The 26,558-nt window shown below is 39.9% G+C and overlaps 1 protein-coding gene across 2 annotated transcripts in view; it reads right to left on the bottom strand.

The window, feature by feature from the left end:
* cdkal1 (CDK5 regulatory subunit associated protein 1-like 1) overlaps positions 1-26,558 on the bottom strand; it is a 472,290-nt gene that overhangs the window by 278,522 nt on the left and 167,210 nt on the right. The gene's annotated exons all lie outside the window — the stretch shown is intronic.

Here is a 26,558-nt window from a genome sequence, read left to right as displayed (position 1 = left end):
CAAACAAAGTGAGTACAAATCATTGCTTTAAACTGCAAAAAAGCAGTATGGGTGAAGCAACAGCGGGGGAGCTAAATTACACTCACTTAACACCTTGCAAATAAACTCCAGAACACTACACTCCAGATTATTCAAACCCAGAAATGCACTGTGTGCAACACTGCTGCTTTATGTTGACGTAGATTTGAGTTTTTCATCCAAGCCAACCTACAGACAAACTGACGTAAATACTGCTGCCCAACAAAGCAGGCCATCAACACGTTCAGTGGCTAAGCCGAATGCCACTGCCCAATTCTTTCAAGCCCATTAGATAGATGTTGTCCAGCCGAGCTTGAACAGCTCTGATAAATTGCCCTGTGCACTCACACGATTTCTGCACCCTCGTAAATCCCAGTAAAAGACCAAAGAAAACAAATAAATAAACAAACAAACAAACAAATCCCCGGTAATTCTTCAGGACAAACGCGATCCACCCCACACCCCTTTTCACGGGCCAAGATGCTAACGACCGCGTCTGCAGAAGTGGCACAAGCAGCAGGCCTTGTTTACAGCCACTGGGGCATTCCAGCTCAGTGCTTCACATCTTACTGCCACTAAAACCCTGAGTGCTTAAACACTGCTAGCACTGACACAAAGCTCCTCTGAGCCCCCGCGCTCACAGCATTTTCCACACACATCTAAAAGGCGCTAACAAGAGGCAATCCTACCATCAAGAGAAACTGCTTTAGTGGAAGAAGAACGTTTCCAAGAACGCTCGCTTTACTGGTCGAGTCAAATAAAACCCACTTACTTCATCACCCCTTCAACCTTCAGAGAATTCCAGGAGAAAGATTTCAAATTAACTCAAATCTAGTAGTAAACCCTAACTGGCTCAATATGATTAGCTGAACTGCAGATTTAATTCAATTAAAAACACTATTGATGGGGCACTCCAATCTGTTAGCATTCATCGACTCATGAATTCACTCTGTAAAACTCCCCCCATCGTAATCATCTCTCTGGAACAACAGTGGTTCAGACACAACACAAAAAAAAACACACACAAAAAGAGTGTTGTGGGGCACCATGTAATTTTATCTACTGTTTTCTATAGAAGAGGATTAAAGGCACCAAATTGAACAAAATTAAAATGATAACTGATCTACCGACCATAGATACCTACGTCCATACATATGCTTTATAATTTTGTGGAGGAAAGGTCAACACCAGAACATCCTTACCCAAAGAATTGAATCGATTTTAAGGATCCAGCAGATTTGGCAGATTTCGAGCTCTAAGGTTAGCTTTTAAAACCCTTTTAAACCATGTCCTATTTTTAAGGACAACACATGAAGGTTTAAAAACCAACAATAATACAGTACCAATCAAAAGTTTGGGTGCACACTAAATTAATTGGTTTTCCATTATTATTGTAGATAATACTAAAGTCACCCAAAAAATTAAGTAAAAAAAAATAGTAATTATTAAAAAAAAAATTATAATAATAATAAAAAGTGTTTAACCAACCAGAATATGTTTTTCAGCTTTATATTTAACTGGAATGGCTTTCAGTAAACAGCTGTGCCCTGTCAAGAGTTAATGAGCACTTGAGCAAATGAGGTTTAAAGAGAGCTGAAAAAAAAGGAGAACACCCCAAAAAAGAGCAAAGAAACTGAAAAAGTGAACATTTATGAGAGCTATGGCAAGTCTGGCCCCATTTAGAAAACACAGTCAGTATGAAAGTTAGGCTAATGTCTTACCTGCAGATATGTAAGTACTTAATGTGTCTGTTTCACCAGATATATTATATTATATTTAGAAATTTCAACAAAAGTAACTGAATCTGGTAGTGTTCACCGACTAGAGTGAGAAACTCACCCTCAGCCCATTCCCCCCCACCATCTTTCCCCAACTCTCAAAACTGGAGCAATACCTTCCTCAATTGTTCCAATCAGTCGACATCTGAATTAAGGCCTCTGGACAAACAAACGTTGTCAAATATGAAATAAGAGGCAGAACCCGCACTTCAATCACCTTAATGTGGTGTCATTGGTGCAGCAGCGAACGCAGGTCTCCATCTGCCAGTGCTTCCGCCGCCGTTAACCGCCAAGATAAATAGACATGCTGGGCCTGGCGGCGCAACGAGAGGGGCCCGACTGCGTTGGACTACCCCGCTGCTAGCAAAAGTAGGTTAGCCATCCTCGCAGGTGTACTTCCAGCTGATATGCTGGATGCAGGGGTCAACATTAGGGGGTCAGTCTCCGCCTGCTGCCTGACAGACCTCTACATCATCAGGCTGCCGTCCCTTTCCAAGCCAACTCTCCAAAGCCCATCTCACCATCAGTGACCGAAGGCAGAATCATCTGATTATTATCTAGGTTTCCAAAGCAGCCAGATGACCAACGATCAACTAGTGCACCACGCACACACGGGCAATCTCAATTCTTCAGAAAGCCACAGAAACTCATCATTTTTAGATGTTTTTCATGAAGACATAATCAAATCAATACTTGACTCTACAGCAGAATACTGAGGAATGCAGTGATGAACAATTCACCTTATTTTCTTTGACAACAGTGGACAGAGGGCATCTTTGTTGACTTTGGGTTAGAACGTCCGGTACCATAATGGATCTACAGATAACTTATATTTAGTGTGACTAACTTAGAGTTAGTGTGACTAAATTTAAACTGTCCATTTAAAAAATAGAGAATTTTACTTAAACAAGAGTGACGAACATAACACAAAAAATGAGAGTCTTGTGGAAAAGCATATAACCCATATCCACCCTCTTCCAAAGAAAAGAAGCTATGATTGAAGATACCAAATCTGACCACTGATTAAAATCCAAAACATTCAGACTCAGAGAAGTGGCTCAACTCACTGAAGCTCCAGTAGATGCATTGGGTGTGAGACTCTTGGGTTAGCTGTAAGGCCAATGACTGGCCTGAAAGACTTGCCAACATTTAATATTTCTGCTTCACCAGAACTTCAAAACCAAAACCAAATATCTCTGGGTAAAGATGCTCTGGAGTGGATTACCCTCCACTTAATGTTAAGAGCAGATGTCTGGACATTATGGTGGATGTTTATACTTTTTTTTTTACTTTGATTGTGGCACGCATTCACTGTGGCATTGTTTCAATAAGCTTCTACAATGTTACAAGATTTTTTTCAATCCAGTGTCGCATTAATTTTTCACCAAGATCTTGCAGCATTGATGATGGTAGAGTCTGACCACTGCACAAAGCCTTCTCCACCCAGCACATCCCAAAGATTCTCAATGAGGTTAAGCTCTGGACTCTGTGGTGAACAATCCCATGTGTGAAAATGATGATCTCATGCTCCTTGAATCACTCTTTTCCACTCAATTCCAGCCCCATAAATCCTGGTATTGTGATCTTGGAATATGCTCGTGCCATCAGGGAAGAAAATATCCATTGATGGATGGACAGCTGACCTCATTCTTTCAGCAAATACTGTTGCTGAACCTAGACCTGACCAACTGCAGCAATTAACCCCAGATCATTTACTTAGTTAAATCCTGGTGGTGAATGTTTTTTTTTTTTTTTTTTTTTTTTTGGCCAGGTAATGTATATAATACATAAATAACATTATAACCTTTGGACAAATATCTTCAGTTTAATACAATTATTATTTTATCTATATTCAAAAATTAGCAATACATTATCAACACACCACCACTCAAACATACTAGCTAAAAAATGTTCAGTTAGGTACAGCTGAGGCCTATTTCCTCCAACTCAAAACCATCATGCTGATATATATATAGTAGCACAGAGAGTCACTGTGGCCTTTGCATTGGAATCTGGGGAAGTAGCCAAAACCATAAGCTCATGTTTTTCACATTACACATCAGTACGATTAAACTGCAACAGCGCTCAGAGTGCTGCATAGAAAAGACAAGAAAACAACCTTTAACCACTTGGACAAATCATTTTTAGAGGGGACTTCATGGGGTGTTTACAAGAGCTGAACATTTTGTTTAGCTCTTTTCCTTGTGTTGTTTTTGTTTGATAAAACAGAAACGAGAGGAAAAATTTATTTGTCAAGAGCTTGTACTCGGACTGGGGCCATGCCCCGACAATAAACAAACCCACTTACAAAAAGAGGAGGGCATGCTTTTTTTAAAGGCTTTTTTTATAGCGCGTCTGTGGTGCAGTTTCTGCTTAACGGTTGAGATTTACCAGGACGTTCATGCCATGCTGTCTGAGAGAGTGACCTCCTTCAGTGCAGTGCTAGCAGCCGCTGCTCTGAGCAGACGGTGCAGCCGATGTTGCCGTGCACTCCGCGGAGGGCCATCAAACGCTCCACTGGTTTAGGAGAGAAAAGTTCATGAAGCATTTGCCTGCTGGCGACATGTTAATCTGACCTTTGCTTGAGAAGCAGCAGCGTGGTTCTCGGAAACAAAAAAAAACCCACTGCAGTCCCTCCAGGGCTCGGTAAACAACCTGCGTGCAATTCTGATTGGGCTGATGCTGTAAACTCAAACAGCCGTGTTATCAGTGATCTGGGAATAACGATCGCAGTGGAGGAGCTGAGTGTAACTCCTTATAGGAGAAGGAAGAGATAAAATACATAATTTATTGCTCATATTCTCACACAGAGGAACTTATCAGCAACGCAAACTTCTAGTCTGAACAATTTTTCTGATAGAAATGGTTGCTTATAACCCACACACATCTTCTAGCTGTTGTAGAAAGAGCTCTTGATTAATGTTAAACAGCGTTATGCAAGAATTTGTGTTTCTACTACAGTCACATGACTAATTCTGGTTTTCAGCTACCCCTAAAGGATACACTTTATACATGCATTTCTGGACAAGCTGAGAGATACAGTACAGGTAGGGGATGGAAGTATTCTAGGATTTTACACAGTTTTTCAGAACCATTGTCATGCCTGCTTAATCAGAGACACACTTTTAGTATTTAGTAGCATGCTGAGCAATTGAGAGTAGAAGCAACGAACATACAGTTCTCTCTATTACAGGTTACTGGGACATCCACATGAATTTTAAGCTGCTATTAAAAGTAAAAAAGTTACTCCAGTTTCAGAGCTCTACAGCGTCTTCAATGTAACTGTAAGGCTTCCCACTAATGTCTTCTTCTTCAAAAGCTCCCTCAGCTTTGGTAAGCTGCAAAGTTTCCAATTGATAACAACTGATCGAACAGTTTTTTGAGGATATATAAAAACACTTCCTCGCCTGTTAGCCTTTAACTTTATTTAAGAAAATTCTCAGATCTTTGTGTTTTTAGAGCCTTGGTTCAGATTTATTCCTCAATTAAGGGGTTATTTCACCCACAGGCTGAACTCTTTTGCAATGCACTGCATATATCATATTAAATATTAATATCTAGGAGGATGTCTGTAATATGAAACATGTTAGAGTGGTTTAATTTATACTGTACAGCCCCTTTCCCAAACTCAAGGACACTTTACGCATTAGAACCCCCTGACCTGCTGCCTGTCTTATACAATGCCTCTGTCCCTGAACAACCAGATACAACCAAGCCTTTAATTAACAAGCTCTTCCTCAAGAACCCAAGAAAACCACTAGAGTATGCAAAGCAGGTATACTTCAGCACCACTGCTCAACAGTTCAAGGGTTAACAACTATAACTGTAGATTTACTATTCAGTTATTAATCCTAATGCAGAAACAAATGTGAACGATGTGGAAATCATTTAGTTTAGCATATATTTCAGAACTCAGAGTACCACAGGGTTCAATTTTGGGGCCTTAGAAACTAATGATAATTACGAAATCAGTGTCATTCATTATTTGGAAGTGTTGCTTTACATACAGGATTAAATAAAATGATCTGGTAGTGACCAGCACAAAACATAAAACAGGAAACAACTCTAACCTCTAAACAGCAAACTTGCCCCCCACTTACCGTTGCTCACAGCTAGACTTGCGAGTTTTTCTGGGTGAAGAATTCTCTTAATAAAAATACCACTATTTGCCCAGCAACTAAACACTACATCAGACCCACACACACACACACACCACAACTCACTCAAGAATTATGCCAAGCAACCAGAAAGGGAATTTAAAGCTGCAGACACAAAGCCGCCTTTAATCCTGCGTAAAGACCCTCAGTGGTCAACAGGTCACAACATTACACACACCGGCACGCACAGTCAGCCAAGAAAACGACACGGAAACCGTTCCGCACGTCAGAGGGGCCGCTTCGGACGAGCGCTTCTGATTACCATACACCCACAATTCATGAGGGTCAACAGAGGCTGCGAAGGTCAACAGAAGAGAGGAGCCCCGTGATGGCTTCAGCCAGGGACTGAATGTGGGCAGTGAAAGATGTGGGCCAGGGCAATGAGAATCAGTCTGAGGGGAGCGATAATGTGTCCTGGTTCACGAGGGGAAACCCCCCAGTGACAGTTTCACCACTGGACAAAGAGCCCTCTATCTCCACACACTGCAAATGTCAGGCCTGATGTCAGAGCAACTTGAAAAGCTAAGCCAGAGCAGAGCAGCTCTTACAACTTGGCTGGGCGTCCATGTATTAGTTCTGGTTTCACTGGGTCTAAAAACAAGAGGCTAACTGTTACATTACGTTGGAGGGGACAGGAAAAAGACAGCACTGGATAATATGCTAATACATGTTTAATACAAGTTTCAGCCTTGAAAAAAGGTAGTTTTAATAGATATACCCCAAAAGAAAGGGACGCATAATCAGCTATTGCAAAATACCCTGCTAATATCACTAATCTCAATCTTACTTTGGCAGTTGCCCATTCAGATATTATTAAATCTGCCTCCCTTCATTGCAAATGCACCATGCTAATTCACAACTAACGCAACAGATAGGGCTGGAACAAGCATCAATATTGCTATATACTAGGGCTGCATGATACTGAAGAAAAAAATATTGTTTTCAGCGATATAAATCGCAATATTAAACAACGCAGGACCCATGACAGCACCAGCCCCGCCCCCACATGTCTCAGGTGCTGTCTCACAACAGAGATCCAAGACCGACCGAGAGCTGAATCAGCGGTCAAAACCAGAGGACTCAAAACCAGAGGAAAACAACAAAACACCAATCATCAAGCATATAATGGCCTTTTTCTGGGATTAAAAGCGTAATTCTGTCTGTAACTGGAAATATCTGCACAAAACTGTGCGGAACTGAGGTGCACAGCTTTCAACAGGATGTCTGCGCTGCTTACAAGCACGTGTCCAACCATGTGGAGGCCATGCGGTCTCCCCGTCCCCCTTGCCCTTCACAGCAGCAGACACAGAGACAGCACTGCTCACTCAGAACACCAAGTATCTATTTTTTGTTTGTTTTTATTGCCTTAGGTGACATTGCACGTCCCGCGATGTGATTATTGCGCATGCACACATCGCGATGACTATGCTTAAACGCTATATCGTGCAGACCCTCTATGTACACACGAGTGTTACTTTTGATATTTTTGATATTATTGATATTTTAATTAAAAACAACAAGCACTCAAATCACCCAAGATCCGAAAAAATTATGTAAAACAGACACCAATAAATACATAATTCCTAATTTTGCTTGTTTAGGAGTATTTTATTCTCGTCAGTAATGGAGAGGTCATAAAGTATTGTAGAGAATTGTCTTATTACAGAATAGTGATATTATTATTATTATCAATGTATCATAATATCGTATTGTGAGACGCCCTTTGATTTCCACCCCTAATAACAGAATACTCTAGGAGTCCTTTAATTTCTGTTTACAAAGAAAGGTGAATCTACAGTTAGACATAGCAATTGAAATCATAATCAGCTGCATCCACACTGATACAGCACAACACTGTTTTCTTTTTTTTTATTTCTACTGTAGTGATATCTGTAATTAATCCTACAATCAAGTGTCTCCATATGTCAAGGGCATTTTAGGAGCTCTGAAAATGCCTTTAGGCCATGATAATAGCCTAACAGTAACATCTATTTTCCAATTTTGTCCAGAAAAGGAAGTATTCCATTTAACAAACAACCTGTTCAACTTCTCTAGCCATGACCGAAAGAGAAGCTCTAATGCAAAGTAGCTGTTTGTTTTTCCCATGGATTTTCCTATTTAATTTCAACTTACACCACCTGAATAATTCATGTGCACTTAGAAATAAACCTAAGTGAACCTATGTGCCCTTCCATGATATTACAGCTTCTGATACTGAAAGTCGGAGCTCTACATAAAGTAAATGATAGTCTGCTTTAATGACAGTTGCCTGTTTCTTCAATATATGCTTTCCTGAAGCATTTACAACAAACACTGTGTGTATTTGTGTGCAAGGGTGTGTGTGTATTTAAACACTCATTTAGAACATAGAGGTTTGCTTTAGGGTAACTTAGCACATCATAAGAAAAATAAATGCGACTCAGACTAAGCCTTCAGGGGACAAGATGTCTAACTGTCTACTTAACACAACGGTGTCATCCAAACAAGCAGCCCCAGAGTATGAGTGAAACGCATAGCGGCCAACGACAGCAAGCATGGTGGGAAATACTACAGAGTAGGGTGTGGGGTTGTACGCTTAAAAGCAGAAACAAACTGTATGTGTATGTGTGGTTTGTATAAATATAGACACGTTAGTTATCATGTAAATGTATTTTATTATTATTATTATTATTATTATTATTATTATTATTATTATTATTATTATTATTACTACATCATATATGTATGTAGTTACACCACATCACAAATACTGCGTTTACTGTATGTCCAAAACTGTATGACTTGTATTTTAGAGAACATGAGGATGCATCGATTAAATTAACTAAATAATGAATTAATAAATGAAAGAACGGATGAATAAATGCTGTTTTGGGGACAAGTAGATTGACATACTCAAAATATGAAGCTCTTTTTGCAAGTATACAGATACAGTCATGACTTGAATCTCTTTTGCTATTAGTCATTTTCTAAAAATATTTAGTTATTGTAAACATATACAGCTCTGAAAAACTTTTATGAATATGAACATGTTTTTTGGGGGAGGAGGGAGTTGTTTTTGCATTATTTGAGGTCTGAAAGCTCTTTTTTATTTCAGTCATTTCTCATTTTCGGCAAATAAATGCTCTAAATTTGGGAGAAATGTTGTATGTAGTTTATAGAATAATACAACAATGTACATTTTACTCAAACATATACCTATAAACAGCAGAATCAGAGAAGCCAATCCTCTTATTTTTTTTTTCCAGAGCTGTATATTTCATTATTATATCCTGACAAAATGCACAATGTGTGGCAGAAAATATTTTTTTAATCTCAACAACATTTATCACAATAATAAAATATCCTCCTATGATCCAACTCTAGTTGTTGCATCAAATTTGTATTCTCAATTTTTTTCATACATATAGTTTGTTTGCTATAGTCTAAACTAGTTAACACATTTGTAAATATGGATTATTTACACAGTTTGGTTTGTTTTCATACAGAGAAAAATCCAAACACATCAAAATACATTACAACAGACCATGTAAATACATTCTCCCCATTTATTGGTCAGATCTGGTTGAGGCTAGAACAGTGCATCTGGACTAGTAAAGTGTATATCTGTGTTATTTAATCTCGAGCAATGGCAGGTATTAATTAAAAGATAAATATCTAACTAATATACTGAGTTTAACCTTCTACAGAAGCTATTTGTCTCAAACACATGAAGTACAGCTGATGTTTGGGTCTGATCGAGATTTAGATCACATTCTCACCACTAATTTCCCACTCCAGAGTCACTTTTGGACTGGACCAAGAACACCTACTTTTCAAAGATCTCAGTGTGCTTGGTCTGAGAAAATACCCTTTAAATACTTTGAATTACACAGCTATTTCCTTCTTCAGGTTTTCATAATTATTTTAGTGTCGGTTCCCATCTGTCACTTAATTCTGTGTTCTCACTGTTGGTCTAGATTGGAAAAAAAACTTTATATCAAGTTACCAAACAGACATACATGAGGATAAAGTCTGCGTGTGATAAAGGAAACGGTCAGCACCTCCTGTTGGCCAGAGCATGCAGGTGATAGGTTAAAGGTCTTGCCTCTGTTTGGGAGCTCTGTGTCTGAGCTGAAGCCCTAACTGTTACACTTTTACTCTTTAGCTCTGACCCCCTGTCCACCTACTCAGATGACTGCACCTACTGGCAAAAACTCTTACACTCTGACAGCCGCGGCCACAGAAAGGTCACGCTCACCGGCCAGCAGAATACAACAAGAGCACTCCACTAAAAGCCAGGGAAGAGAAAGCGGTCATGGACGTTTTACAGTAGAGAGATGATTCTTAGAAAGCCGATTTCCAGGTAAAACAAGCATCTGTGTTTTAAGGCTACGTCAAGGACAGATTGTCGATTGTCCACTTCTGTGAATTTCTCAAAGCCTGATATGAATGTTGTGCTTTACAGTTTATGCTGCAAGGCTAAAAACATTCAGTTAACATGCTGGCTTAAATAAAAAAAAATAGCCTTAAGTTTTCTCTTTGCCTTTAAGCAAGTGTTACTTTTTCCTAAAAAAATATTTACAGCCCTCATACGAATAGACGAATAGTTTTTCTGTACATGCACACACACACTCTTACCCCACTTACCCCAGAAAATGGAAAGCACTAAAAACCCTACTACCTCACTGGACTCTATTGCACACTGTGTAATAGAGTAATTACTACCTCACCTGGTCTTTTTTGCACACTGCAAAATTTGCACACTGTCTTGTTATTTATTATTCTTTGTCTGTATTGTGTTGTATTGTCTGTCTGCACTTTTGTAATGTTGCACTATTGTTCTGTCTACACTGTGTTTATGTGCACCATGGTCCTTGGAGGAACGTTGTTTCGTTTCACTGTGTACTCTGTATATAGCTGAAATGACAATAAAAACCACTTTGACTTTGACTTTGAATAGACTATTATCACTAAAAGTAACACATTTCTGGTGTAATCACAGATTGTAGTCTACCTTTCCAGGAGTTCAAATTCAAACTCCTTCACTTGCACTGAAATTAATCTACAGTTACAGTAGATACAGTCATGAGCGTAGGAGTTTGTGCACAAACTCTTACATGATGCAACTGCAATTAAAGGGAAGTCAGATTCTTTACTTTTACATTACTTTATTATTTTTCTGTTGCTGAATAATTAATGATAATCTGCCTCAACATCCGGAAGTCCAAACAATACAAAAACTGCTTTCTCACTGCATACGAACATGGTTTAACTGACCATTGTTCACAGCAAGTTTTTAGCTTTTTCGGATCAAATTAAAAAGTCTAATAGTCTGGACCAAATAACAGGGTTCCTACACTTTTTAACCAATACATTTCCATCAATGCAGACATGGAAAATAAAACCAAAAAATTCATTATATATTATGGTAGGCCTAAAATAAATCTCATAATGTTGACACACAATCTTTAATAATAAAATGTCTTTCAGATCCTGAGAGCTCCATTGTGTGGGGCTAAATTACTGAATTAACTCTGATTTGATGTATTTGTTAGCACAAAATAGATTTTCTCCATCGATAAACTGAACACAAAGATTTGTAGACCAAATTTTCATTACTTTTCCAAAATTTTGCAAAACGTATCCAGGCCTGGAAATGACCATGTTCAAATTCCATGACTTTTCATGACCATACGGACCCTTAAAATAAGCTAGGTGTGGAAGCACCCAAAACTTCACATTCAAACTGTGAGAAAAAGTGTCCCAAGGATATCCAGGACTATATAACTTTTTTTTTTTAAATAACAATTTCTCTGTGGTTACCCCAGCTGTCAGGCACTAAAACATCTTGACAGCTCCTGTGGTACTGGCAAAGATGAAGCATTGTCTTTTTTTCCATGAATGTCAATTGGTGAACTCAAGAGTGTTGTGTCTAATGTATTTGGGCTAAGGGTATAACTAAAAAACTGATTGAGCAACTTGTGTGTGAGCATAGCTGATGACCTGATGGATGACTGGTTTGCAGAGAAAGCAACAATCGATTTTCTAAACTACAAAAGCTTAAACGTCCCTCTAGGCTTGTGTTTATTTGTCCAAAACACATCTGTCTGCTTAGAGACTCATCAAAATAAAGCTCATGTTAAAACAAGTCAAGTTCAGCAGCAGGTTATGGAAGAGGTCAAGAGGTCAGATAGTTTTCCTTCCAGCCCTCTATTTGTTTGTCTGTCTTCCCGCCAGGCTCCATTAGCCTTGGCGACTTACACAGGGATTACTATGGCTGTCTTAAAGAGGCTTTGCCATGAAAAGCTTCGTCATCTCCGTGCCCAAACGTAGTGGATGGCAGGGTTGTTGAGCAGTGAATTAACATACACTGACTCAACAGTGTTGCCTTCTAGACGAGTGATTGTGAGTCATATTCAGCTCAGACAATCTTATTTAAAAAAAAAAGAAGAAGAAAGAGCCTCCGGATGCACACTGGGGTTCAGATGCACAGATCATTTGTCACTTTATTTAAATAATATAATGTGCCTTAAGTCTTGAGCAGGTTACTGAAGTGATGACATGAGCCATGTCTCAGAGGCTTGATTCAGTGCGTGCAATTCAGACTGCACGCAATTCTTGGTTATGTCACTCTGAAGGATGTTGCACTCAGTAGAATAAAATTGTCTGTATCCTCTGCAGGATATCAAAGAATGCTGCCAGTTTACCATTCACAACCTTCTGTGACCCACAATCATTCATGCTTGAAGCTAATCAAAAAATTTAGTGTAACATTTAAAAAAAAAAAAAAAAAAAAATTATGGCTTTTCAGAACAGTCACCTCAGGCCATTTCAAATGTGCCCTATGAATGTGAACAAGCCCAGGAGAGAAGCCTTCACACACAATGTGTATTACATCGAGAGAAATCAAATACAGCACAAATCACACATAGATGGAGTCTTTCCACAACAGGCACCAGCTTTACACAGAGCCAGTCCCACTCTCTTCAGCAAGCCAAAGGTGACGGGGGGCTAGGAAAAACTTCTGCAGAGCAAGAGGGCAGGAACAAAATTGTCTATTCATAGATAAAACTCAGGCAGCACAAAAGCAGCCGATCAAGCAAAACATGTTCAGACTTGTAAGTTCTTTGGCATAATGTTTTTTTTTCTTTAACAAACTACAAAACCAACTTACTATTCAAGGTGTACAACCAATATAGTTTATACTCTACACACTAGTGTTGACTGTACGGGTTTGGTCCAATTATTGTCTTGTAAAGTTCTCCACATTATGGTTTGACTTCTATAGTCCACAAACTGTATATTCAAAAGGAAACAGGTTCGGGCTAAACGTTGTTTGAGAGATGCTTGAACCAGTGCTCAGCAGCAGTGCTCATCCCAAGACACTGATATTTTTCTGCACACCCATTACAATGATTACCATCCCCAACTAACTTGGACTAACATAGAAATAGAATAGAGAATAGAAATACTGGTCAGCCTGGATTATATAGTAAAATAAATACTGCAACTCAAACCCTGTCCCTTGTCCAAATTTTTAAAGATTTAGCATTTGCCTAATAAAATAAAATAACTTAGTAAACACTGTGGTAGCATATAACAAAAAAATATGCACACAATGTAGTTCTCAAGAACTCACGTTTTAGTTGAGTATCTATTAGAGCTTAGTTCTGGTCCAAAAATTCCAACCCGACCTGGCCCGAGCCCATAAACATTCTGCCTCAAGCCTGACACAACCCACCCCATAAATGCCCCATAATGAGCCCAAGCCCGATTTAAACATACATACATACATACATATACATACACATTATATATTCAGTGCCCTCCATAATTATTGGCACCCCTGGTTAAGATGTGTTCTTTAGCTTCTCATAAATTGAGTTTTGTTCAAAATAATATAGGACCACGATGGGAAAAAAAAGTAAAGTCCAACCCTTAACTCAAGTAAATTTTAAGGGGGAAATAAAATCCCTGACTAAGAAATAATTATTCTTCATAAAATCACCTGTTCCACAATTATTGGCACCCCTAACAATTCTTAGGAAATAAATTTAATAAAAGTATTTCTGTCACTTCTACAGTAGTTTACGAAGTTGATCAGAGTATGTAGGAACATTTAATTAGTAATTCACAACTTCCTGTTTCCCTGGGGTATAAATATGACGTGACACAGAGGCCATTTATCTTCAACATGGGAAAGACAAAGGAACATACCATTCAAGTGAGGCAGATGTGTGTTGACCTTCACAAGTCAGGCAATGGCTACAAGAAAATCGCTACTCGCCTACACCTGTCCATATCTACTGTCAGAGGAATTATTAAGAAGTTTAAAACAACTGGAACAGTGGTAAACAAGCCTGGACGAGGACGCAAGTTTATTTTGCCACCACGCACAGTGAGGAGGATGATAAGAGAAATAAAAAGTTCTCCAAAGCTCACTGTTACAGAATTGCAACAAATGGTAGCTTCTTGGGGTCACAAAGTCTCCAAAACAACCATCAGGCGCTATCTACATGCCAACAGGCTGTTTGGGAGGCATGCACGGAAGAAACCATTTCTCACTCACAATCATAAACGCAAACGTTTGGAGTTTGCTAAGCGGTACTGGGACTTCAACTGGGACCGTGTGCTTTGGTCAGATGAAACAAAGATAGAGCTTTTTGGCAACAAATGCTCTAAGTGGGTCTGGCGTAACACAAGAGCTGAGTATGCAGAAAAGCACCTCATGCCCACTGTGAAATACGGCGGGGGATCAGTGATGCTGTGGGCCTGTTTCTCTTCTAAAGGCCCTGGGAACCTTGTTAGGGTGCATGGCATCATGAATGCTCTAAAATACCAGGACATTTTAAAACAAAATCTGGTGGCTTTTTTTCCTACTGAATAAATTCACTTGAGTTAAAGGTTGTATTTTACTCTTTTTTTCCATCGTGGTCCTATATTATTTTGAACAAAACTCAATTTATGAGAAGCTAAAGAACACATCTTAACCAGGGGTGCCAATAATTATGGAGGGCACTGTATATATATATATATATATATATATATATATATATATATATATATATATATATATATATATATATACACACACACACACACTTCTCTTTTTTCAGCCTGTTCAAATGAGTGAAATCTGTTTAAAATGATGTGAATTAATATTGCAACACTGAAGAAGCATAGACCTATTATTTAATATAAACATGGTTTTTTTTTTTTGTTTTTTTGATAATCATATGACTATAGACATGTGACGGTGACTCCACCCATTTGATCCTTAAGGGTGCCATTTTATGTTTTGCCTCCATTTCATGTTTTATGCCCTGAAGAAGGCCAAGATGGCCGCAACGCATTGGCCTTATTGTTTTTATATCTACTTGCCATGACGCATTAAAGGATTTTAGTCCTTTTTCCCTACAGAGTGCCTTTGTCTTTTTGATATTTAATTTTTTGCCAGGATTTGAAAGGCACCTGTTAAAAAGATTAACAATTCAAATACTCATTGTAGTGCTTTAGGATAGGGATGGGCGATATGGCCCTAAAATAATATCGTGATATTTCATGGTATTTTTGCGATAACGATACTCTTGGCGATATGACAAAATACTGAATTAAAAAAAAATATTTTGAGAATACACTACTGCTCCAAAATGAATATTATTTGTTTCTTATTGCATATATGATATGATATAGCACACCCTTAACTGAGATTTTAAAAAATACAAGAATTTTATCAGATTTGTAACAAATTTGTACTTCTCTACATTAGCCAAACAGTTCCAGCGCAACAATACAACAACAGAGATAACACCAATCATTAAAAGTTTTAGATGATTGATGACAGCTGGGGTAAGGGGGAAAACTCTGTTCATTTGATTGTGCACTAAACGTCTCCGTTAACTCGCCTAAGCCCCATTCTGTCCAACACAAATGCGAGAGCCAGGCTCTGAGGCATGCATGTGTCCAATCTTCATAGCTGAGGGCCTAAACTTCAATCAAAGGAGCTGGATTCCCCCAGCTGGAGGAGTAGCGAAGGCCACTTCAGCACTCAGATACTGAACAAACAGTTGCAACAAGCTGTCATCATCACCCGTACAACCCTGAGGCCAGATGGTGTTTAAAGCTTTGACACAACATGATGAAGATGATAATTCACGTTCTCATTTAAGAATATGTAGTGTCAAACAACAACACTGACTTGATTTGGTGCTGTGAGGAACTTGAGCATCTTGTACTGATAAAGTCTGCGGTTTAATAAAACAAATGTCCATTAATTTGAGGTAAAAATGTTCTGTAATACTGGTTAAAGATAACATGACCAGGTACTTACATCCTACCTTCTTTGTGGAGTTTGTCAGAAAGCATTTAATTTCCATTTAGGGTAAGATTTAATGTGATTACTTCAGATTTGGGCAAGAATGTAGTATATAGAATATACTCAGGTATATATTCAGATCTGGGCATATATACAAAATGGGTGAATAAATTGAGTTTTGTGGGGATTGTTTTTAAAATGACTTAAATAGAATAAAAAATAACAGTTTTAATATTAGAAATACATTTTAATTGGAGTCCATAGCACCACAGCGTCAAGAAGAGTGAGTGACATGAGCTGTGAAGGCATTTTAACATTTTAAATAAACCGAGAGGAAAGTTACATTTGTGTATTTAACAATTTAATCATTAAAAGCCTAAAATAAGTCCTGTTTAATTTTGGGATTTTCGAGTCCGTAAAACGGACATTTGACCAATGGCATCATAAATTCATTTGCAAAGTTAATATTAAGAATGAACCAAAATTACAGTTTTGGAAAAAAATAACAGACAACTTAAAAATGAAGAGTTTCCTTGATTTTACCAAATTAAAAACTTGAATTTTTGCACCAGGAGTGGCATAAAATTATCCAAAAGCAATGTGTAAGACTGGTGGAGAAGAACATGCCAAGATGCATGAAAACTGTGATTTAAAAATCTGGTTTATTCCACCAAATATTGATTTCTGAACTCTTAAAACGTTATGAATATGAACTTGTTTTCTTTGCATTATTTGAGGTCTGAAAGCTCTGCATCTTTTTAATTTTAGCCATTTCTCATTTTCTGCAAATAAATGCTCTAAATGACGATATTATTACTTAGAATTTGAGAGAAATGTTGTCCGTAGTTTATAGAATAAAACAACCATGTTCATTTTACTGAAACATATACCTGTGAATAGCAAAAACAGAGAAACTGATTCAGAAACTGAAGTGATCTCTTAATTGTTTCAGAGCTGTATATTTTTGGGCTGATACTATGAATAAAATAAAACATTTGGCAAAATGCCAAAGAGTGAATACAGAACAGAGGTTTCAATTCATTTTTTCACAATCAATTACATAGCCTAAAAGTAATTTATCCTGTTTTTTAAAGATAATAATTATTACAAGAAGTGAATATTTTAGCAATCCAGCTGTTAGAGATTTGATTGGGTCATCAAAAACATTATTTTGCCATTTTTCTCTGAATAGTTTGGTTGCTGAATATGTTGGTGCATATATATTTACTATATAATTTGTCACTCAAACATGAAAATATCCCTTTCAATATAAAACAACAATCATGAGGACTATAATAACACTAATTCACCTTTATCCACCTTCCACCTTCCACCCTCTCAGCTGTACTCTATTAAAATGGATTTCTTGACCTCAATGTCAAATCCCTTATTAACTTAAATTCAATATATGCATGGAAAAGCTTTGTTGTATAATGTATATGTTCTCAAGCTATTGCCATCACTTAAGTAATAAGGTTCTATACATTCACATGCTGAATATAAACCCCTCCCGCAGGCCAAAGCGCTCTTTGTTTTCTTTTAAGCTGCTTCAGAAAGGAGCTAAAAAGCATCACATTAGGCAGTCAAAGACAGGGATCAGGGACTTGACCCTAATCCAACATGTTCTACTGAGACCCTTTTTTCCACACAGATTAGCACACAGATAATTAGTGACCTTCGACAAAACAAGCTCTCAAATGCACCAGTACGAATTACATTCTACAGCAACTCCATTTGCCTGGAGAGGCTCGGGAGAGACTTCATACACAAAAAAGCTTCCTTGAAGGCTCCAAAAACAGTGCAGTTATTGTGGAGGAATATGTACCTAGGCAGCTCAAGGTGTCTCTGCCTTCATCTCATTTGTCGGTAAGTGTCGCTGAGAGAGGGGTTTTTAATTACGCAGCAGGCATGATGGGGAATTTGTCAAGCGACGCGGCATCATAAAAATGCAGATTAAAATGTAGCGCTGGAAACAGAAGTACAACAGACTCAACAAACGAGGCAGACCTCAGAGAGAAAGTGTCAGGCTTCAGTCCTCATTTTGTGAATCGATTTGTTGACGGCGTACATTAGAGGTCTTCTTATTCTTCTCCCACAAGATTTCATCCTGCTACTGCTAAAAAAACTGCATTGCAACGAGGCCAACTGACTCTTTTCTGATGAAATAGCTTGCTAATCTTGATCGTCTGAACAGTTTATATTGAATGAAATATATTAGCTTCATTAGCTTCCTTCCTTAGCTTCTTAGTCAATATAAGCTTCCAGTTAACATAAAGCAAAAATTAACCACATAACATTTTATTATAGCGTCTATGAAAGTCTCCCCAATTTCTGTGTCCTATGTCTACAGATAAAAATAGTGTGCAAAATTAACAGTATACACTTTTTTCAGTAGTTTGTAGCTTGAGACATGTAATTAGTTGCTTCACAACAATTCTGAATAAGTTTATTTCTTTTGGGTTTTTTTGTTATATTACTTCTATTTAATTGCTGTCATCTTATCCTTTAGAAACAGAAAAAAAATCTGAAAAAAAGTGTTTCTATTATTTCAGCAATTATAAAACTGTGGAGTGTAAAAAATAAGTGCCAGATTCAAATCATGCTAAATATGTAAAAAAAAAAGGTTTTGCACTGATTATAAATGTTTAAAATTATTTTATTGTATCCAGTAATTTATCAGAACCTGATTTAAAAAAATAAATTTTATTGCAAGAGAGAGAGAAACAATGGTTACATTCATATAACAAGTGAAAGTGGCAAAAAAAACCCATCTTTTTAGTCATATGTGACACAGGTGTTTTTGTTACCAACAAAACACACTGCATCCAACATTATACATTTTTATTTGTTTTTTTGGGTTTTTTTTTTTTCATTTTTTTATATGATATTGAAATTCTATACCTAACTGATGTGCAGCAATGCGATTCAAAACATTTGCTGAGAAGGGAAAATGGACAACAGCGGAGAGGAAGGTTTTCAGTGGCAGGATAGTGATGTAACAGACTGTTCTGGAGTAAAGTCTGTGCTCAAACTCAATTTAAAGGCACATTTTGCAAACATTATTTGGAGGATGCGCCTGCAGCGTCAAAGGAATATTAAAAAAAAACGTTAAAAGAACCAAGGACACAAAGCAAAGAAGTGCTTATTGCTGAATAATGTGCTTTTTGTACAGAAAACGCATTCTTGGTGATAAGTCAAGCTGTCAGCCACCAGAATTCCTTGATATTTCCTTCCTATGATCCTGCTAAAAATGAAACTGAAACTTCATGTGAAGTAATGTTTTTCTGCATATATGCATTGGTTTAAGAGCATAATAAAATGCTGTATATGGGTCATATGAAAAGAAAAATGTAAAAAGCCTAAAAATAGTGAATTTGATTTGGTGAGAGCCCAATCTGAACCCAATGCTGTATGTGAAAATGTGCCAGGCCTAGGAATTAATATTTTGAAGAGCTCTTTCGCATATGGGTTGCCTAGCATGCGTCTGCTTTATGCAAGAGAAAGTTGATGGTGTTCCCCTTTTTTTTTTTTTTATTGTTCACTTTTGGAATACCAGTCTTAACATTCCCACATTCGTTGGCTATTCTGAACTACTTGAGAAGCATGTCTGCCTTATTATTATTTTTATTTCTTTTTTTGCGTTTTTTTTTTTTTTGTTTGCAGAAATAATTTGGATCAACATGGCTTTATGAAATAATTATGAAATGCCAGCTTTTAATCAATCACATCCTAAATGGCTGGATATGCAGAATTTGGTTCTGACAATGCTACAAAAAAGTAGTGACTGGCTGATCCAGCAGAGCAGTGAGCTTCTGGAATAGACAGACTTTCTGGGATTGCAAACAGATGAAAAGAAATCAACTGAAATGCACCATAAAAATGAAAGCTGGACTAGAAAGCGCTCTGGTCAAGGTGGATGAGTGTCAGAGTTCAAAGGCACCACAGCCACCCTCCCGGGTCCAAACATGAAGTCAATCTGGAGGCAGGTTGCTGCTAAATTGGGAACCATAGGCAAGTGATCAGTTGATGCCCACCTCAAAGCCGCATGCTGTGATCGGGGTGCATGCTGCACACGGCCGGAGCAGCCACTCGCCCACGCAGCGGGCTCCTAATAAAGCGCTCGCACACACACACACACACACCTACAAACACACTGAAGGCACTTCTTGTTTAGAGCTCTCTGCTGAATCTGAACTGTTTTGAAAATAAGTGTCCCACAGGGGCGAAGACAGTGCTATATGAGAAAGCATTGGAAAAGAGAAAGCGAGAACACAGAACCATCACTGGAATGAGAGTGGAGATAGCGAGGAGAAAGAGAAAGAGGGGGAAAAAAGAGTAAACAAGCCCTGATAGATAGAACTGACTCTTATTTTGTGGTCACTGGGGTGTGGAATGCACTGGACAAGGTCGAGATGCGAAACCAGATAAAAAAACAAAACAAAGGGTCACTTAAGTAAGACCCCTGTAGTGAGGACACAGCTGAGCCGAGCGCCTCACTATATAACTGCCTGCCTTCACACACAACATTCTAGATGTAGAATAGTAGTGCACAAGATATTGCTAATTAGCTGCTACTAATTATTTATCACAGAGGTTGATATATTATTTACTGATAATTGGGCAATTTGGATCATTATTATGAACTGTAAGAGTAAATATTAGCAATTTTTCACATTTCGGCCATTAAAAATGCAGCATCTGTGGTTCGAGTGGTAATTTGCCTCAGAGATCTTTTTTTTTTTTTACTTTGCATTTTGATCCCAAACAAATCAAAAGGCCAGCTAAATGTTCATTATTTCACAAATACCCACAATTATACTAAATAATTCACTAAATAACTTAATATCTTAAGCCTTACACACAACATCTACATCCTATTTAGTCACACATTGCGTTAATAGCACTGAATATTTTTCGGTAATGGATTATTACTAAAATAGCTCAAGGATTCAAGGAGATTTTATTGTCATTCGCATCACATGTGGTACATGAGGTGGAACGAAATTGTGATCTCACGATCCAGTTTTACACCCAAAGAGCTGTTATTAATAGATAAATAGATAAAAAAAGAATACAATAAAAGAAATAGAATATACAAAATAGATAGATAAATATCCCAAGAATAAAAAATAAATAAATAGAGAGTAGAAAGGTTCAGCAACATGAAGTCCAGAGTGCAAGTGTGCTATAGCAGAATGATAATGTGAATTAGAGCAGTGGAGATAAAGTGTCTCAGTGCAAGTAAAGTGACCATGTTGGTAAACAGTAAACAGTAATCTGTCCTTGGTGTCAGTGCAGTGTGTTTGTTAAGTGGAGTTAAAGAGTCTTACAGCTTCCGGAATGAAGCTGTTTCTGAGTCTTGTTGTTTTGCACTTAATGCTCCGCAGCCTCCGGCCTGAGGGGAGTGGGACAAAAAGTGCGTGTGCTGGGTGGGTGGGATCCTTCCTGATGCAGGTGGCCCTTTTCCTGCACCTGGAGGTGTAAAGGTCTGTGGTGCTGGGGAAGCTAACTCCAACAATCCTCTGTGCAGCCTTCACCACCCTCTGCAGTGCTTTCCTGTCTGCAGCAGAGCAGCTTCCATGCCACACATTGATGCTGGAGCACACGACGCTCTCCACCACACATCTGTAGAAGGAGGTGAGGACTGCGCTCCCGAGTCCAGCTCGTCTCAGCCTCCTGAGGAAGTAGAGCCGCTGATGTGCCTTCCTGACTAGAGTGGAAGTGTTGTTGCTCCAGGTGAGGTTGCTGGTCAGGTGCACACCCAAGTACCTGTAGCTGTCAACCACTTCCACCGCAGATCCTCCAATGTGCAGGGGGAGGTGGGCATGCTTGCCCCTTCTGAAGTCCACAATCATCTCCTTTGTCTTTTTTACATTGATGCAGAGGTTGTTCTCTCTGCACCAATCCTCCAGGTGTTCCACCTCCTGCCTGTAGCTGGACTCATCTCTGTTCGTGATGCATCCAACCACTGCCGTGTCGTCCGCAAACTTCACAATATGACAGCCTGGATGGAGAGGTGAGCAGTCATATGTGAGCAGTGTGAACAGGAGGGGGCTCAGCACACAGCCCTGAGGGGAGCCAGTGCTGAGGATTATGGAGGGGGAGGAGATGTTGTGAATCCTCACAGACTGCGGCCTGTTGGTCAGGAAGTCTAGGACCCAGTTGCACAGGGAAGAGCTCAGTCCAAGTGAGGAGAGTTTGGTTATCAGTGTCTGAGGAATCATGGTGTTGAAAGCAGATGTGAAGTCCACAAAGAGCATCCGAACGTAGGAATCCTTCTGCTCCAGGTGGGTGAGGGCAGTGTGGACCACGGAGGAAATGGCATCCTCTGTGGATCGGTTCTTCCTGTATGCGTACTAGTGTGGATCCACAGTGATGTTGATGGTGGCTTTGATGTGGGTCTGAACCAGTCTTTCAAAGCACTTTGTGACTATCGGAGTGAGGGCTACTGGCCGGTAGTCATTCAGACCTGTCACTGTGGAGCTCTTGGGGACCGGGATGATGGTGGCGGTCTTCAGGCAAGTGGGGACAGCTGCCTGGATGAGGGACACGTTGAAAATGTCGGCCAGGACGTCCGAGAGCTGGTCTGCGCAGTCTTTTAGCACCTGTCCGGGGATGTTGTCCGGGCCGGCAGCTTTCCGGGGGTTAATCCTCCTCAGCGTCCTCCTTACTTCTGCTGGTGTCACGCTGAGGGGCTCCTCTCCTGGTGAGTGTGGGAGTCTGGTGCTGGGGGGGTGTGTCAGGGTTCTCAAAGCGGGCGTAGAACGTGTTGAGAGCCTTAGGCAGGGATGGGTCTTTGGAGCTTTGTGCAACGTTAGATTTGTAGTCCGTGATGCACTTGATGCCCCTCCACATGCTCTGTGGATCCTGGGAGGAAAAGTGTCCCTGGATTTTCTGAGCATATGCAGCTTTTGCCCTCTTAACTCCAGCAGTCAGCTCTCTTCTAGCCCTCCTGAGTTCATCCGAGTCTCCAGATCTGAAGGCAGCATCCCTGGCTTTCAGCAGGGAACGCACCTCTGCATTCAGCCAGGGCTTCTGGTTCGGGTAGCAAGTCACAGTCTTGGTAGTAGGGACATCCTCCACACACTTGCTGATGTACCCGAGAACAGCAGATGTGTGTTCCTCCAGATCCAGCTCCCCCTCACACTCAGCAGCCTCCCTGAAGACCTGCCAGTCTGTGCAGCCGAAGCAGTCCTGCAGCACAGCGGCGCCGTCACTGGGCCACACCGTGATGGTTTTCTGTGTGGGTTTTGAGCGTCGCAGCGGGGGGTGGTATGCGGGGACCAGCATGATGGAGATGTGGTCCGATAGCCCGAGGTGGGGGCGGGGGAAGGCTTTGTAAGCGTCTTTCACAGAGGAGTAAACACGGTCCAGCGTGTTATTACCTCGCGTTGGAATGTTCACGTGTTGGTAAAACCTCGGCAGTGTGTTCTTCAGTTCTACGTAGTTAAAATCCCCCGCTACCACGTAGAACGCGTCCGGATGCTTATTCTGAAGAGAGCTGATGTCATAAAGCTCCTTCAGCGCGTTCTTAGCATTAGCATCCGGTGCTATGTAAACAGCAATCACGAACACCGCCGAAAACTCACGAGGCAGATAGTGGGGACGACACTTCACAGTCAGCTGTTCTGTCGCCTCGGAGCAGTGGCTGTTTACCAACACGCAGTTTGTGCACCAACCTTTGTTTATGTAGACGCACAAGCCGCCCCCCAGGGCTTTCCCGGATAGCTGGCTGCGGTCCGCTCGGAAGAGCTGCCGGCCGGCGAGCTGGAAGGCTGAGTCCGGCATGGTCTGGTTCAGCCAGGTTTCCGTGAGACAAATCACAGCGCAGTTCCTCATCTCCTCAGAAACATTCATCCTCAGCCGCAGCAGGTCCAGCTTGTTATCCAAAGAACGGATGTTAGAGAGGAAAAGCGACGGAATCGGGGGTCGGTTAGCATTAGCCTTTAGCCTGGCTAGCACCCCAGCGTGTTTTCCTCTCTTCTGACGCCGCTCGCACCGCCTCCTCCTCTTGCCCTTTGTCTGCAGCGATCCGCTCCCCCACGCCGGAGCGCGGAGGAGCTGCAGCTCGCCCAGCGTAGCTCGGATATTATTGTCCATAGTTGCTGTTTTACTGACCAAACGGTCCTTAATCCTCAGAAGTTCGGTTCTGCTGTAACTCTCACGCGTGGGGCGCGTAAAGTTGGGTTCAGAAACGACGTAAAAACAGCTCAAAATAGGGTGTTCGCTAGGAGCGCCGCCATCTTGGTAATGATGGCAATGTGCTAATGTGCAGAATCGCATGAACCTGCTGTGAGAACTGGTATAACACAATGTGGCAGTGCTCATAATATAAAAGAGTCCAATAATGATGATATAAATATATATAACAGGTACTCGAAAGTGGAGTTGATGAGAGTATGATTCTGAAAAGGATGATGTTCTGTTAGAAATGTCAATTTTAGACACAACTTACAGTACAGTATTTTTTACACTATAAGGAGCATTTAAAATCTTTTAATTTAATCCCAAAGATCGTCAGTGTGCCTTATAATCCAGTGCACTTTATGTATGTAATTCTACCAGTTAGGTTGTGAGGAGCAGTTAAAGCCACTCTGCTGAAGTACAGCGTTATACAGGAGTCTCAGTTTAGTTCTCCAGCACCAAGGCTGGAGCAGCATTAGCATTAGCTGCTAACCGTGCTAAGCCTGTAGCGTGCAGCTAACACCAGCTAGCACTGCTGGAGCAGCATTAGCATTAGCTGTTAACAACGCCACCTCTTTTACCGCTCCGAGGTGAGTTTTATCGGCCTGTAGTAGGACTGGTTAAAGATTATTGGTTACCACACAATATACACTTCATATCTATAGACCTTTTACAGGACCACCAACAAACTGAATGGTATAGCCATATTTCTGGTTCCAGGTTCTGATTTAACGATTCCCGACTTGTAGATTTGTAGATTCGAATTTCCTGATTTCTCCTGTACGCCAATTTAAGGGCCTTCCCGCACCTCCGATTCATTTTGGAACCCAAATAGGTGCTGAATTTGTCATTAATATGCATAACCTGTTTATCATGTCAATTGGTTTTCACCGTACACACGCAGGAGAACAGTGCAGCAGTGAAAAGTCACTGAGGTGCTGACCACCTCTTCAGTAACTTCATGAATAAAACTTCATAAGAAACACATTTTGTATGCCGCAGTGTGTTCACTGCTGAGATTTGGCAATCTCCCCCCTGTGTTATGCACAAACAGAAAAAACAGTGAAATAGAAATGCAAAAGAACAAAAACATGCACTCCCACCTTCCCCTACTTTCTCTCAGTCATCTTCACACACACACAGAGAACGTCGCATGATGTGAATTCTGCTCTACCCTGTTTCCTGTGTGGAGAGCTGACCTCTAACCTTGTCGTGTTGGAGAACAGAGGAGTCTTTAACCACACATCTGAACTCCACCTACAGAATGGGTGTGTAGTTGTGGGGTGTGCATGGGTTTGTGCACATGCTTGCGCACTTGTGGGTCACAGGCAAGTGGTAAGGCCTTGGTTGAAAAGCGGCAGGCCTCAAATGTGTGTGTGTGTGTGTGTGTAGAAGAGTGGAAAGTTTACTTTAAACTTTAATTACTTTAATCATACTGAACCAGCCTTCACCTCCCCTTCACGACTCATATTCTCTCACACACAGGTCAAACTTAAAGGTGATGTGTGCTGTTCTCAGACGTTTACACACACTTTGTGAGTCATTACTCACGGAAAAAAAAAAACATGAACTTAGAGAAGGAACACACAAGTTTTCCATTCATCAACTTACACCGGGTCACTTTATTTTGATAAGATTTTAACCACATTCATTTACACCTAGTACTTGTGTTTTTGGCATACCTAAATAATTCTGTGACATTCAGATCAGAGAACTGTGAGAGACATTCCATAAGTGTCGGTGCATGTCGTCTCTTTAGGTAGTTCACTACCAACTAGTGCTATATATTCTGAATCAATATCCTGACGAATCCCATCATCTCTTAAGCTTCAGCTTTATCAGACACACTGAAACTTGCTATCAGTTTTTCCTCACTGTATTAAGTGCTAGCAAGCTCAGTTTCTAACCAACTCTAAATGTGGTTTGAGAGAGGCAGTGTTTACACCTGAAACACAAAGGCAATCACTACAATCACCTCTTAATGCCAGGTATAAATAGCCTTTTATTGATATGCCTCAGGCCTGATTTACTCATTAAAATCTTTGCAACTAAGGACAAATAGATTTTTTTTTATTATTTCATAGAGACTGTAGAACTGTTTAGTCGTTTGGTACTTTTTCTTCACTA

The sequence above is a fragment of the Astyanax mexicanus genome, chromosome 6 (assembly GCF_023375975.1).
Source record: "Astyanax mexicanus isolate ESR-SI-001 chromosome 6, AstMex3_surface, whole genome shotgun sequence".
Classification (NCBI taxonomy): Eukaryota; Metazoa; Chordata; class Actinopteri; order Characiformes; family Acestrorhamphidae; genus Astyanax; species Astyanax mexicanus.
Note: the sequence above shows the minus strand (reverse complement) of the source record. Positions and strands in the feature narration are given on the sequence as shown.